The 15,992-nt window shown below is 36.4% G+C and overlaps 2 pseudogenes; both read left to right on the plus strand.

Annotated features, from left to right (window-relative positions):
- The first annotated feature begins 303 nt into the window (after window positions 1–303).
- On the plus strand, window positions 304–1,869 carry LOC149223053 (T-complex protein 1 subunit delta pseudogene; annotated as a pseudogene).
- Window positions 1,870–14,904: 13,035 nt separating this feature from the next.
- LOC149223054 (GEM-like protein 1 pseudogene) lies at window positions 14,905–15,791 on the plus strand (annotated as a pseudogene).
- Window positions 15,792–15,992: the final 201 nt, after the last annotated feature.

The following is a 15,992-nucleotide window of genomic DNA, read 5'->3' on the forward strand; positions in this document are numbered from 1 at the left end:
ACATACTCATAATCATGATCCATGTCATGATTCAAAATTGCCAAAGTTTTTATTGTGTTGAGGAGCTCGGCTTTATGTTGGATTAATTGCATTGAATTTGTTGTTTCCTTTAAGCATAAGATCCTAGTTGTTTTATGAGCCCCTAGATAGTGGAGAAACAAAATAACATTGTAACTAGGGTTTGTGTCAGAACCAATAGATTTCACACTCTTGGACCTCAAAATTATCATTTGATTCCGACTACCGAACTGATAATAACTTCATGAGACAAATCATTCCAAGAGATTTCCAACGACCTCAAGAATGATGACCATTTTGCAGCCACAAGGCCCTGCAAAGATAGAGAAATATTTCAATAACAAGCATAAGTATGATATCTGTCAGGCTAACATCATATCCATGAAGGCTGTGGATGATGTTGTCTGAACTAGCTTGGGTTTCAATGGCATGGACAAGATGCTCTGTACAACTATGGGTGACATCATCATCACCAGTGACATGTCTACAATCTTGAACAAGATGGAGGTCTTACATCTCGCTGTGAAGATGCTAGTGGAGCTCTCCAAGTCTCGAGACATCATGACTAATGATGGATCTACGACGATCGTGATCATTACAAGGGCGAAATGAAGCAATGCATGAACTTGCTCAACAAGGGGGTTCACTCAAAAATCATCTCGATGCCTTCCATGAGGATTTGGAAAATGCTTTCAAGGTGTTGATGACAATGTCGCGCATTAGGAGTTCCTGGCGAAGAGTGTGAGTACTTATATGAAAAACAAAGTGGTAAGTCATTACTCTTCCCTTCTCACTCCTTTAGTCGTTGACACCATCTTGAATGTCGTCAACGCTGTGAAGCCCAATATCATGGATTTGAGAGACATTAGGGTTGTCAAGAAATTGGGGGGGACTATTTATGATATGAGTATGGTTGAGGGTTTGGTATTTTATAAGAAGATCACCCACACTACCGAAGGACTGACTAGGGTTGAGAATGCTAACATTGTGGTCATCCAATTTCAAATTTTGCCTCCTAAGACCAACATTGAGAAAAAAATAGTTGTTTTGGACTATACCATGATGGATAGGATCTTGAAGGAGGAGAGAAATTATATTATGTTGATAATTAAGAAAATCAAGGCTATTGGTTGCAATGTGTTGTTGATTTAGAAGAGTATATTACGTGATGTTATGACTGATCTTTCACTACATTATTTGTTGAAGGCGAAGAAATTGGTTGTCAAGGACTTGGAGAGGGATGATATCGAATTTATTACCATGACACTGAATTCTTTTCCTATTTAAAATATTGAGCATTTTAGGGAAGAGAAGTTGGGGCATGCTGATATCATGGAGGAGGTTATGGTTGGGGACGATAGGATTGTGAAGGTTACTGGGATAAATAACATGGGGCAGACAACAACAATGTTGATCAGGGGGTCGAATCAATTGGTTTTGGATGAGGCAGAGCGAATTTTGTATGATGTGCTTTATGTTGTTAGGTGTCTTGTTAACAAGAGGTTTTTGACTACCGGGAGTTGTGCACCAGAGATTGAAATTTCAAGGAAGTTAGGTTTGTGGGCTAAGACTTTGTAGGGAATGGAGAGGTTTGTTGATGCATTATAAATCATTCCATATGCGTTGGTTTAAAATTAAGGTTTGAATCCAATCGATAATGTCACAGAACTTTGAAATAGGAATGTGAATGGTGAGATAAGCACATCCATTAATGTGAGGAAGCGGTAGATAACAAACATCTTGGAAGAAAATGTGCTTCAACTGTTGTTGTTGAGTACTAGTGCAATATCCTTGGAAACATAATGTGTTCAGATGATTTTGAATATTGATGACATTGTGATAGTCAGGTAGAGTGGTTAGCTTGTACGCAGAGAGGTTTGTAAAGAAGAGTGTCAAATTCTAATTGTTTAGAAATATTTCAAAAGGTGTTTTTATCTGAATCTTCAAAATTTAGGCACAACAATGAGGATTAGTTATTATAGCCTACAATATAATTTCTTGTTCTAACTATTACAGTATATAACTTCCAAGACAAGGTATTGGTAGCCATAAGATTTGAATTGTATTTGATGTTATTTTAATTAATGATTCTGCTATAAACCAATCAATGCATTATTTTATGCCATCTTGTTTTGTTGGTGGATTGATCGTGTGATATTTAACTATTCTATTTTTTTCTACTGAGATGATGTACCCGTTCCATGATCACAACATGGTTAGTAATAAGCAATGTATTGCACGTAATGAGTCTCAAAATTGATTTTGTTTCTAGTTTTCACATTTAGTTGAAATTTAATATTCGTATTGAACTCAAAAGCCTAGTTTCATATCACTTGTTATCTCATAAAAAGGTTTTCATGTATCACTGACTATAACACATCAATAGGGAAGGTTTAAAATGTAACCCTAAAAGATATATAGTTGTTCCAAATATAAAAAAACAATCACCCCCTAAATACTGCGAGATTTATGGTAGGATTTTTTTTTACTAAAAAAAAAACTATAATTTTTATTTCCTTTGTAAAAGTGATTCAAAATTACATTTTGTATATACACACCCTATGTGTATTCCATATTGTTCTAGATGTTTCTTTGGTGTGCTTTGGTAGCTGCATATTTTCTAACATTTTCCTAGTAAGATCCATATACATAGATCCGTAAATATTACATAAAAATTTTGATGAAAAGAATAATTGTTTTCACCCTGTAGTGTTATACTATCTAGTAGACTAGTATCTTAGAAAGCAAACTATTAAAAGAAAATTGTTCAGCTGAAAATTAATGATTTTCTTCTTGGACATTTTGATATATATAGGGCCTATGATAAAAAAAAAAAAAAAAAAAAAAAAAAAAAAAAAAAAAAAAAAAAACAAAAAACAAAACAAAAAACAAAAAACAAAAACAAAAACAAACAAACAAACAAACAAAAACAAAAACAAACAAACAAAACAAAACAAAACAAAACAAAACAAAACAAAAAAACAAAAAAAACAAAAAACAAAAAACAAAACAAAAAACAAAAAACAAAAACAAAAAAAAAAACAAACAAACAAACATAAGTGTTGCCTTCCCTTTGTTCCTCTATCCTTCATAAGCATTAGGCCATCTCCAAATCATCTTTTGACAATCGATCAACTTATGGCATGTTTTTACTTAATACCTGAAGATGTGAAAGTATACTCCCTGATATGGTTGTAGTTAAATGGATACCAACTTAAATGTAAGATATAAGCGTATTTAATCAATAAAAAAATACCACTCATTTGTTACAAGCACAAGTTTACTCAATAACTACCAAATTCCTTTGAATTTAGTATTGAATGATCTGTGTTTTTACAAGGAAGCTAATCAATTGTAGGTCTTATCTCCTAAAAGAGTGATTCTTCTTTAAAATAAATTTAGTATTCCTTAACCAATCATTGAGTTTCTCCTTCAACTCATGTTCTAGAAGTGTAGGTGTTTGGAGCCTTCAAGATGTACAGGAAGGGTTGTGAACTTTTTAATTGTTTGAGTTCATTATTAACTTGATGTTTGTGATTGTTCCTCAATATCATTTCCAAGTGAAAGCCTCTGAGATTTCTGGTTCTTAAAGCACAGTTCTATTATCATTTGATATTCTAGTATCTTTGGCACTATTATTTATTTTAGAGTCTAATAAAATATCATTTGTTGCGCAAAAAAACATGTTACTTATTTGTACCTGATGCCACATCATTTCCAAAAGCATGAACATGCAAAATTCTATATATTTTTCTTCATAATGAGTAACAGAACCCATGAATTGATAAATGACAACTTCTGAAGATATTATGAATTCAAGCAGAATCATTCTTTAGCTTATAACACAAAAATTTAACGAATTTTGTTGGTTTTGTTCAATATGTGGGGTTGAAGTCCCCACTTGTTTATGTTTCCACTATTTTCTTAGTAAATAATTGATTTTGTGCTTTCCTCCAAAATTAAAAGAAATTAAATACTAAAAAAAAAATTGGCTTTATACACTTGATACAAAACATATCCAAACTATCTTCAAAATCAGGTTAGACTTATAAGTTCAAAAGGAGGAACTGTTGTATGTAGGCAACTAGATTGTAGGCAGTGAATGCAACATACATACTATAAAACCCGTGGTGCATTTTTCCTATAATAGAAAAGAGGAAGGATACTTAACTGTATTATATTTCTTAGTTTTATCACATTATTTGAAGTGTTCAATGCTTTACATATCATGAGCGTGAAAAGGGAAAATAAGTTTTTTCGATCAACTGTAAATCCCTTATAAATTTATTTTAATCATCCTCTAAAAATGGTTTTGTCCTATAATGTTAAATTGGCAACTAGGGCCAAACTCCATGTGGGTCAGCTTATTTATGGCAGCTGATAATTTTATTGGATCCCTCTCGTCGAGAGGTGTAGGATTGATAAGTATTTATGGAGATATGAATTTATTTAGTTTATATAATTGTTATCAAGCTGACCAGCTCTTATGTAGGCTCTAGAAGCCGAAACGTCATGTCTATTCAATCATCCGCCTTTAGTATAAATAGAAGAGTTTTGATGTCAATTGGCACACAACTCTTGAGTGATCTCCTCCTCTCCACGTCTTGGGTTTTTGGAGAAGGAGTGAGACACCAAGAGAAGGCAATAATATACGCAATGGTAATATCTACACGCTGTTCATGATCAGGACGCAGGCAATGATATAATACGCCGACAATACACACAGCAAGTGCATAAAGCTGAGCCACAGTGATGAGGAGGCAACACAATCATGGTTATACTCTGGGCAGTCATACGCTAGGCAGTCAGGTATATACACAACGTAGTCATGGAATGCTGTCATACCATAGATATGGCAGCGTGGTTGTATGAAATGCTGTCATACCCTAGATCTGGCAACGTGAGATACGTGGACACATATATATATATACGCTGTCCAGAAATACACAGTATGGGAAACACACACACACACATATATATATATATATATGTTGTCCAGAAATAGAACGCTGTCATATGTATGGGCATGGAATGATAATATAAATACAGATATATGTATTGGAACGTAGTCATGATGCTATTAAATGGAACGTTGTCATAGAACCATAACATAATTCAATGCAGTCAATATTCATTCACGCAGATTAAGGAAACAGTAACACGCTGTTCATGAAGTCATTCAAACACAGATTATGGAAACAGTGTATAAGCTGAAGACAATATACGCACCGTTACAGAAACCCTACACGCTGTTCAATGCTGGTTATACACGTTGTTCATGTTATATATATACACGTTGTTCATATTTACATACATTGTTCATGTTATATATATTTACACATCGTCCAATGCTAGTTATACACGTTGTTCATACATACGATGTTCATAGATACTCATACGCAGTCATAACTCGAGTCAAGGTATGGAGCCGTTGTAAATTCCTGTAGCCGCAGTCATGTATTGAACCAAGCCGCAGATCATATATGAAGCTCCGCATACCTGTGTATGATAATTCAGTAATTCTACATGATATGATAAACCCTAGGCATACTTGTAGCAGTCTTGATGTATGATCACAACTGCTCGGTTTTGGTTGGATGAAGAAGATCTCGGCATATAGATCTCGGTGACATACAGCTGTGATGTGAAGTATTAAATATGCACTCACAATGACAAGGATCATAAGAAATGACGATTACAATCTCAACATAATGAGAATGATAAGAATGATCAGTCTCAGATCATGATGGGCATGGGCAGCAAAATGATGATAAGAGCAGATGAGAGCAGCTCAGTCATAGGGCAGCATAAAGGTGCAACAATGGTGCAACTGTGATGAATGATGCAACGGGCAGCACCATGATAAATGAGATCATGAGCATGAGCAACATGATGCAGATCATGGACAACATGATGTATGTATGATGTAGATCATGGGCAGCTGGATGCAGATCATGGACATCATAATGTATGGACAGTGTGATGTATGAGATCATGAGCAGCATGATGGTGCTACATGGTAAGGTGCAGCAAGTGGACGAGATGTAGCACGATGATAGGTGAAGGAGTCACCTTGAGAATCAGTTGAAGCAGAATGTCTTCAAATGATCTCATCTTTATATGAAATGATCTATGCTAGATCTAGATAAGTCAAAGTATTGACTTTTGTTGTAAATGTACTCTCTCTCTCTCTCTCTCTCTCTGCTGAACTTTGAAGATAAAAGAATATTTGATCAAAGGGTTTCCCCACACATTGTGGGGTTTGTCCGTGGCTTGTGTCCTCTTGTCTTGGCTTGTCTTCTGCATATTATATTTATGTTCTATCTGTAGTTTATCGTAATGCTGATGTGATTGCTAACTGTGAAAATTTAAATAAATTGCTCTAGCATAGAACATACCTAAACTTAACATGGTATCAAAGCTGAGGTGAAGATAATGCCCAAGCAAGAGTGAAAGAGCAATCACCGAAGACAGTTGGGACAAGACAGAAGGATCAATGGGTTCCTCATAATTCACCTAGGGTGAAGTCAAAGCAGAGAATGTTATCAGAATGGCGCAGCGGAAGATTCTGATGGTCCATCTTAAGATCACTTCATTGGGAAGTTTGGATCTAAGGGTGGAAGGAAAGGCGGATGCCTTGTTGAAATAAGTTCGGCCGTTATGCGAAGGAGTGTCCGAATGACAGAGACACATCTCTTGATGAAGATAACAATCATTCCTGGGACATCTTCAATGATCAAAAGAATGACTGGTAATGCAAGTCATCAAGGAAATGGTCGACTCTTCCACGAAAGCAAGGAACCCCAAAATCTCTTTTATGTACCTGATCGAACCTGGTGTCCATCTCGGAAATGGAAGTCAAAGGTTATAGGATGGCACTTATCGATGGAAAGGTACGTGTTTGAAAATAGATCTTTTAAAGATGTTTTTGAGTTCAGGGTTGTATCAAGTTGCAGGAAGTCCACTGGGACCATGTCCATTGACTCAGCTCCGCAGGTCTGTGAGTCAAATGGTGACTAGGATGCCTGAATTCAAAAAGAAGCATGAAGGTACATGTCTGAAATGTACTGAAGGAAAATATTATAAGGGGACCATTCCCCTCTTACAGCAGGTCCACAAGCTTGGAACAACCCGAGGAGTTTGAGACTCATGATCAGGAATCTCATGTATACAGGTGGAAGAAAGCCCTTTATGGCTTGAAGCAAATCACCTAGAGCATAGTATGAGAGGATTGATAGCTGTCTAATGCAGCTAAGATTCACTAGGAGTGAAACTGATCCAAATCCACTACTCGAAGGTTGTGGATGATAAACCTCTCGTACCAGCACCTATGTATAACAAGTGCAGACCCTCTCATTTATAGGAGACAGAGGGAGTTGGATTCTGAATGTGGGAAGATAAGTTGCAAGCTTGTGACTGCCTCGAGGATGTTAACTTTCAGAAGTTATATGGTAATGATGTCGGACCAGATTTGGGAAATGCCTTTGAGTTTCATAAACTCATTCGCATTGATGTTCTTGGAGAACCTCCATTCGAACATATGTGTTGCAGTTAGCATGGTGAGCTCATATTTGGTTGAGCCTCACTGGATTGGTACCAAGAATCTTCTGAGATATCTTCAGGGATACAATCTCTCATGGATTGAGATACACTGCCGAAAATATGAAACCACATGATTATTCGAATGATGAGTGGGCAGGCAGTGTGGAGGATCACTAGAGCACTTTTCAGTGTTGGTTCTCTATGGATTCTGCTTCGATGCAGGAAGCAGAAGTCGGTCACTATAAGCACCGCCAAGACCGAATACATGGCTACGAGTATGATCTTGTATGAAGCTGTATGGTTGCGGAATTTCTTAGCTGTTTTCGATTATTGAGGAATCCTGTATTCGACAATTGCTCCAGCGAATGGACATCAGATACTGCCTTATTTGGGATATGGAAAGTCGATGAGCAAGGAGGCTCCATCGCACTGAGATGATATACAGGTCGCTAAATCCCCGGGGGAAAGATCAAATTTGTGATTTTCCCGAATGACTTGGAGTCATCAAGAGACCTTTGTAAAAGGGTCCTGCATGTTGCATACATTGAGCTCTGGGAGCTCTGGGGGGCTTGCAGAATCTACTGGAGCAACATACGACCACAGGGTGACTCACCCTCCCCTGGTGGTGCGCACTGGAACAAGATGATTCGCTCTCTTGTGGGACAAGATGATTCGCTCTCTTGTGGAACATGATGATTTGCTCTCTTGTGTAGCAGGATTGATGTGTTCTCCTGTGAGGCCTGGATTGATGTGTTCTCCATGGCGGCCTGGATTGATGTGTTCTCCATGGTGGCCTGGATTGATGTGTTCTCCATGGCGATTGTAGCAGGATTGATGTGTTCTCCTGTGAGGACAGGATTGATTAAGTTCTCCTGTCGAGGCATCCTACCCATGCAGTCTGGGACTCATGGGAAGTACCTCTCATCTGATCAATGAGCAGGGAAATGAAGTTAGGGACCATAGTAGTACCGATGGACGCATCGTTGTATCTATTGTACTCCCTACGCTAGGATGTCCTCCATTGATCTGGGATCAATGATACTAGTATGGGACCAGTGGTAGGAGTTGTACATATTATGACACTGACTTCGGGTCGGCTGAGACTAGTCTGGGATCAGTGGTACATACTCCGAGACTGACTTCGTGTTAGTGCAGTACTGGTCTAGGACCAGTGAGAGTCGTACATACTATGACGCTGACTTCGGGTCTGCTGAGACTGGTCTGGGACCAGTGGTACACTCTCTGAGTCTGACTTCGGGTCAGTGGAGAATGGTATGAGACATTCTTGATCAATTCTTCTTCTTCATAGTTCAGCAAAGCTGAGCTGAGCAGAGCTAGCAGAGCCAGTAGAGCTGAGCAGAGCAGAGTTAGCAGAGCCAACAGAGCTGAGTAGAGTAGAGCAAAGCCAGCAGAGCTGGGCAGAGTAGAGCAGAGCTAGCAGAGCTAGGCAGAGCAGTGCAAGGCACTAGTGGCCAAGATAGTACAGTCGAACATATGGATCACTGGATGGAGTTCTCCCTAGTTGAGAGGGAGTGTTAAATTGGAAACTAGGGCCAAACTCCATGTGGGTCAGCTTATTTATGGCAGCTGATAATTTTATTGGATCCCTCTCATCGAGAGGTGTAGGATTGATCCAAAGATCATCCGATTCCGATAAGTATTTATGGAGATATGAATTTATTTAGTTTATATAATTGTTATCAAGCTGACCAGCTCTTATGTAGGCTCTAGAAGCCGAAACGTCATGTCTATTCAATCATCCGCCTTTAGTATAAAAAGAAGAGTTTTGATGTCAATTGGCACACAACTCTTGAGTGATCTCCTCCTCTCCACGTCTTGGGTTTTTGGAGAAGGAGTGAGACACCAAGAGAAGGCAATAATATACGCAATGGTAATATCTACACGCTGTTCATGATCAGGATGCAGGCAATGATATAATACGCCAACAATACACACAGCAAGTGCATAAAGCTGAGCCACAGTGATGAGGAGGCAACACAGTCATGGTTATACTCTGGGCAGTCATACGCTAGGCAGTCAGGTATATACACAACGCAGTCATGGAATGCTGTCATACCATAGATCTGGCAGCGTGGTTGTATGAAACGCTGTCATACCCTAGATCTGGCAACGTGAGATACGTGGACACACACACACACACACACACACACACACACACAGATATATATATATATATATATACCCTGTCCAGAAATACACAATATGGGAAACACACACACACACACACACACACACACACACACACACACACACACACACACACACACACACACACACATATATATATATATATATGTTGTCCAGAAATAGAACGCTGTCATATGTATGGGCATGGAATGATAATATAAATACAGATATATGTATTGGAATGCAGTCATGATGCTATTAAATGGAACGCTGTCATAGAACCATAACATAATTCAACGCAGTCAATATTCATTCACGCAGATTAAGGAAACAGTAACACACTGTTCATGAAGTCATTCACACATAGATTATGGAAACAGTGTATAAGCTGAAGACAATATATGCACCGTTACAGAAACCCTACATGTTGTTCAATGCTGGTGATACACGTTGTTCATATTTACATGCACTGTTCATGTTATATATATTTACACATCGTCCAATGCTAGTTATACACGCTGTTCATACATACGATGTTCATAGATACTCATACGCAGTCATAACTCGAGTCAAGGTATGGAGCCGTTGTAAATTCCTGTAGCCGCAGTCATGTATTGAATCAAGCCGCAGATCATATGTGAAGCTCCGCATACCTGTGTATGATAATTCAGTAATTCTACATGATATGATAATCCCTAGGCATACTTGTAGCAGTCTTGATGTATGATCACAACTGCTCGATTTTGGTTGGATGAAGAAGATCTCGGCATATAGATCTCGGTGACATACAGCTGTGATGTGAAGTATTAAATATGCACTCACAATGACAAGGATCATAAGAAATGACGATTACAATCTCAACATAATGAGAATGATAAGAATGATCAGTCTCAGATCATGATCGGCATGGGCAGAAAAATGATGATAAGAGCAGATGAGAGCAACTCAGTCATAGGGAAGCATAAAGGTGCAGCAATGGTGCAACTGTGATGAATGATGCAACGGGCAGCATCATGATAAATGAGATCATGAACATGAGCAGCATGATGCAGATCATGGACAACATGATGTATGTATGATGTAGATCATGGGCAGCTGGATGCAGATCATGGACATCATAATGTATGGACAGTGTGATGTATGAGATCATGAGCAGCATGATGGTGCTACATGGTAAGGTGCAGCAAGTGGACGAGATGCAGCATGATGATAGGTGAAGGAGTCACCTTGAGAATCAGTTGAAGCAGAATGTCTTCAAATGATCTCATCGTTATATGAAATGATCTATGCTAGATCTAGATAAGTCAAAGTATTGACTTCTGTTGTAAATGTACTCTCTCTCTCTCTCTGCTGAACTTTGAAGATAAAAGAAGATTTGATCAAAGGGTTTCCCCACACATTGTGGGGTTTGTCCCTGGCTTGCGCCATATCTTGTGTCCTCTTATCTTGGCTTGTCTTCTGCATGTTATATTTATGTTCTATCTGCAGTTTATCGTAATGTTGATGTGATTGCTAACTGTGAAAATTTAAATAAATTGCTCTAGCATAGAACATACCTAAACTTAACATATAATCAATCTCAGTGTTAAAAAATGTGTACTATTACTTACATATACATTTATTTTTCATTTTAGGGGTTATATTTGGTATTCCATTGTTTGATATTTCCAAGTTTTTTCTAATAGAACCTTAGATAGATTGTGACTAATTCTATAACCTGTAGAATATTGCATCACAAAGATGATATCATGTTTGTGAATTCTTGCTATTTTATATATGGTTAGAATAAAGTTGATATTATAGCTTATTCATATCATGTTTTGAATCTTGATGAGTATTATTAAATGTTGATACTACAAATAATGGCATTCTCTTGCCATGAGATTCATTTTATCCTAAAAAAAAGATCCTAGTATTTTTCTATTTCCATATTTTGATTGTTGGTTGTCACATATCTATTCATTAGGCAGTTATAAGGGTTGAATATTAAAAATACCTTTGATTTTATGGATGTTGTGGTGTGTTTTTTCTTATTTTTGGTGTCAGTTATGGTACTTGATATATTAATCAAGTATTTTGAATCAACTTTCCATGCAAATCTGTTTCATTCTTTTCCATAAATATCATAATTTTGTGGGCACTAACTCTTTATAGTTAAAGCAATCTGACCATCAGACATTTTTATCTTTTTGGTGGGAATCTAAAAAAAATCATGAGATAGTTTATTTTCACTATTTAAAATGTGCTTTAGAAAACATAAATAGATACAACAGATTCAATACCCTCAAAAACCCTTCGTTCCCTTAGATTGTATAGTTTAAATAATTTAGACTTATCATTCCATGAACACACTAAAGACAACATTCTTCTTTCCAATATTTTCTTTTTGCATTTTCTTTATTCTCAATGCACTTATATGGGGTGAGAAATCATCTAGTGGATCTCCTTTTGGGACTATGTTTTCTTTGGAACTTTTATGCTTTGGAATTTCCGTGCCATTGGTCTTTGTGGGAAGTTACTTTGGCTACAAGAAACCTACAATTGAGGATTTAGTGAAGACCAATAAAATCCCCAGGCGGATTCTAGAGCAAGCTTGGTATATGCGGCCCATTTTCTCAATATTAATTACAGGCATGTTGCCTTTTGGAGCTATATTTATTGAGTTTTTCTTCATATTAACTTCAATATGGATGCATCAGTTCTATATCTTTGGATTCATATCCGTTGTCTTTGTGATCCTCATTTTTACATGTGTAGATATCATCGTTATCTTGTGCTACTTCCAATTGTGCAGTGAATATTACAACTGGTGGTGGAGATCTTATTTAACTGCAGGCTCCTCAACATGTTGTTTGTTTGTCTATGCCGCATTCTATTTATTCACCAAGCTGGAGATGATAAAGCTTGTTTTTGGAATTTGGTATATTGTCTACATGACCATCATTTCATACTCATTTTTGTTATGGTACAATAGGTTTCTATGCATGCCTCTAGTTCGTGTGGATAATATACTCATTAGTGAAGACTACCTAAGGTTCTGCATGCAACTATCATTTTTTAGAGAAGCCCTTTAAAAGTTTTGGTTTAGGGTAATGGTGCTTGCTCATTTTACGTTGTTTTAGAGGGTTTTAGGTGACATTAAAGGAGACTTACCACAGTCAATGTGTTGGTGTGGGAGTTAATACTGAAGAAGTATGTTCTTAGATCAATCTCCTACTACACTCTCTTGTTGAAATATGGAAACTCAACTCCCATTGTAATCAATTCGATGCTATATTTTATGTAGTTGAGGCCAAAACCACTTGATATTTATTGGTTTTCAAGTTCCTTCAACCAATGAATAGAGTATCATACATCATTTCGAGTATCATTCTGAGGAAGGATAGGATTCCTTTTATCTAAACAAATTTTATATTCTAGTTTGGTGAATGCTAATACTTTATTCAATAAACAATTGGTGTTGTTTCAAAGGCTTTGTGCAATAAAGAGTTGGCATTGACAACTTTTTTTTGGGTTGCAACTTAAAACTACTAGTCTTTCTTTTATCTAAACATATTTTAATTTCTAGTTTGGTGAACACTAAAGTTTTGTTTAATAAATAGTTGGTGTTGTTGCGAAGGTTTTGTACAAGAAACAATTGGTGTTGTTCTCATTATTGTGGCTATCATTAATAAGTATTTATTTGAACTACATCTTATAAATATTGGTCTTTCTTTTACCTCAAAAAATTATATTTTCCAGTTTGGTGAATGCTAAGGCTTTGTTCAATAAATAGTTGGTGTTGTTACAAAGCTTTTGGAACATAAATAATTGATGTTGTTCTCATAACCATGTCTGGCATTAATGTTTTTTTCTTTGAAATGCATTTTAATAAGTATTGGTCTTTGATAGATTTTAGTAGTAATGCATGTTTTTGATAGACGCTAAAACTTGCACTTGGACAAGAGATACACAATAGAAGATGCATAGGTTTCATGTCCTCTCTTATCACTTCTCTCCCAGAAAAAGTGAGTTTACATTTTTTTATAATCCATTGAAGGCTGCTAACAAAATCAATGAAAAGTTATTTATGATTCAAATAAAAACAAAACACCTTTGACCAAGGGACTGATAAAATAGGTTGCCTAGCTTGGTTGTGTTAGACTGCAAGGCTATAATTCTAGATAATATACGTAAGCGAGGATTTTAATGAAATTATAAATTTATCTTTCTCGTAGTTAGGAGGGTTTCAGAGTGGAAGCAATGTTTGCATATTGTTGTGTTATAAGATGAGAGAAAATGTACACTATATTGTTTTCCTTTTTCACTTGTCCCATGGATATTACAAGGTCTCTTAAGGACATCAATTTTTTTAATATTTGGTTTCAATATTCGATTTGGATAGGAATGTTGTGTATAAGGAGCGGCCAAGGTTGAATCAGGCTACATGCAATGCCCTTATGGCTAGATTGGAGTCCTTGAAGGTCGATCCAGATAAGTCAGAAAGAGAACTCTTCAAGAAATTCAACTAAAGAGATGATACAAAGGAATTACTCAAGCCATACTTGGAAAAAGTACGTAAAACATTGAGAGAGGATGACATGGTAAGATGCTCCATGAAACTTGTCAAGAGAGAGGTAGAGAAAATGCACATGTACCTCCCTTCTATTCCACTAGTTACTCGAGATAAGGAATCTTGAATATTGGTATTGAAGGAATTTGTTATTCATATTAAAAACATGGAGTCCTTGAAAGGCACAAGTTTTCTTGCAAATAATATTAAAGGGAACAACAACAGAATCCAAAAATAACTAAGACAATTCCTAAAAGATGACTTGGAAGCCTCAAGGGCTGAAGCACTTCTTGAGGCAGATAAAATGTAGGGTGTAACAAACTTAGGAAAGAAAAAGGGTCACCATTATGAAGACGCATGAAATGAATCCATTGGAGATAATTCCAAGGAGGGTCAGACTTGTGCAAAGGGGGAAGTGGATGATTTGGATGATGTTCTTGAACAACTATTATCAAATCAACAAGAAGCAAAGGCAACTTGAGTGCAATATCAGCAAGATTCTCACATTCCCATATTTCCTTTGGAGTAAATATACATGTTATTTATATGTATTAATAACTTTTCCAGTAATTGTCAATTTTTTGTGCTTTTAAGTTATAGACTTTTAGTATGGAGGGTTATGAGGTAATGATCTTCATTGGGTTATGGCTTTGTTTGTGTTGTGTATAACTAAGGTAGATTCATTCTTAGAGCGCTTATATAGATCGAGCAAAAACGTTGATGGCCTAGTTGAGACTTTTTGGGCTCACAATAAGTCTACAAAACTTTTTATCTGCATAAGCTTTCAATATGAGTAAAAATTAAGATTTCATTATATGCAAAGTGAGTAAAGGATTTTCAATATAAATTTCTCATAGAATGCATCTGCTTTTTCATTGTGTTTAGTGAAGCTTGGGGGAAGCATGAGGACCAAAATAGTAGCTCAAGGTGGAGTTGAAAAAATGTTTAAGCTGAGATTTGACGTTGGTCCAATAGAGAAGCTCTTGAAAACTTCAGCTTGTTACTTGTCAACCAGCAGTGAACCTGTGACAATGCTACTATTCATATCAACAAAAAAAGTAGCCTTCTGCAGTGATTGTCCATTCTCCTTCACATATTCTCAAGGAAGGAATGCATGCAACTACTATAGGGTAATACATACATTATCACATTAATTCGAGACTAATATTTGTGAATTCAAATTTATTTTAATATTTCCTTTTTATTGGGCATATTACATAGTATGCATTTCCTAGGTTTACAAAAGAAATATTTTACATGTTTCCAAAAAATGTTTTTATGAAGCTTACATTTCTTGAGTATCTATTAAATACAAATGCCTAGAATACTCAGACCTCTGTAATTGATCTTAGATCGATTGGATTGGATATTGCGAGTGGTTATACATCTGGGAAGAGTGAGATCAATGAACCCATGTGAGAATGTGAACAAGCCTTCAAAGAAATATATACAAATCCAGACTATAGATAATCATGAATTTTGGTTCATGGGTTTCATTAATTATCAAAAGGCCTTCAAACATCTTCAATGAACAATGGCATCTTATTAGTTATTTGAGTGTATGTCAAGAGGATTTTTGAGAGGTTCTTTGACGTGCAGATCATTGTGAGGTAGCCATTGCAACTTTTTAAGTTAATATATAATATATATTGAAATTTTAGTCTTTATAAAACACGAAAATTCTATAAATAGAAAATGTAACAATATCCTTTTTATCAGGGTTTTAGTGATT

This window comes from Pinus tabuliformis, chromosome Q, assembly GCF_031772625.1.
Source record: "Pinus tabuliformis cultivar Carrire ecotype Pingquan chromosome Q, CPIR1, whole genome shotgun sequence".
In the NCBI taxonomy this organism is placed as follows: Eukaryota; Viridiplantae; Streptophyta; class Pinopsida; order Pinales; family Pinaceae; genus Pinus; species Pinus tabuliformis.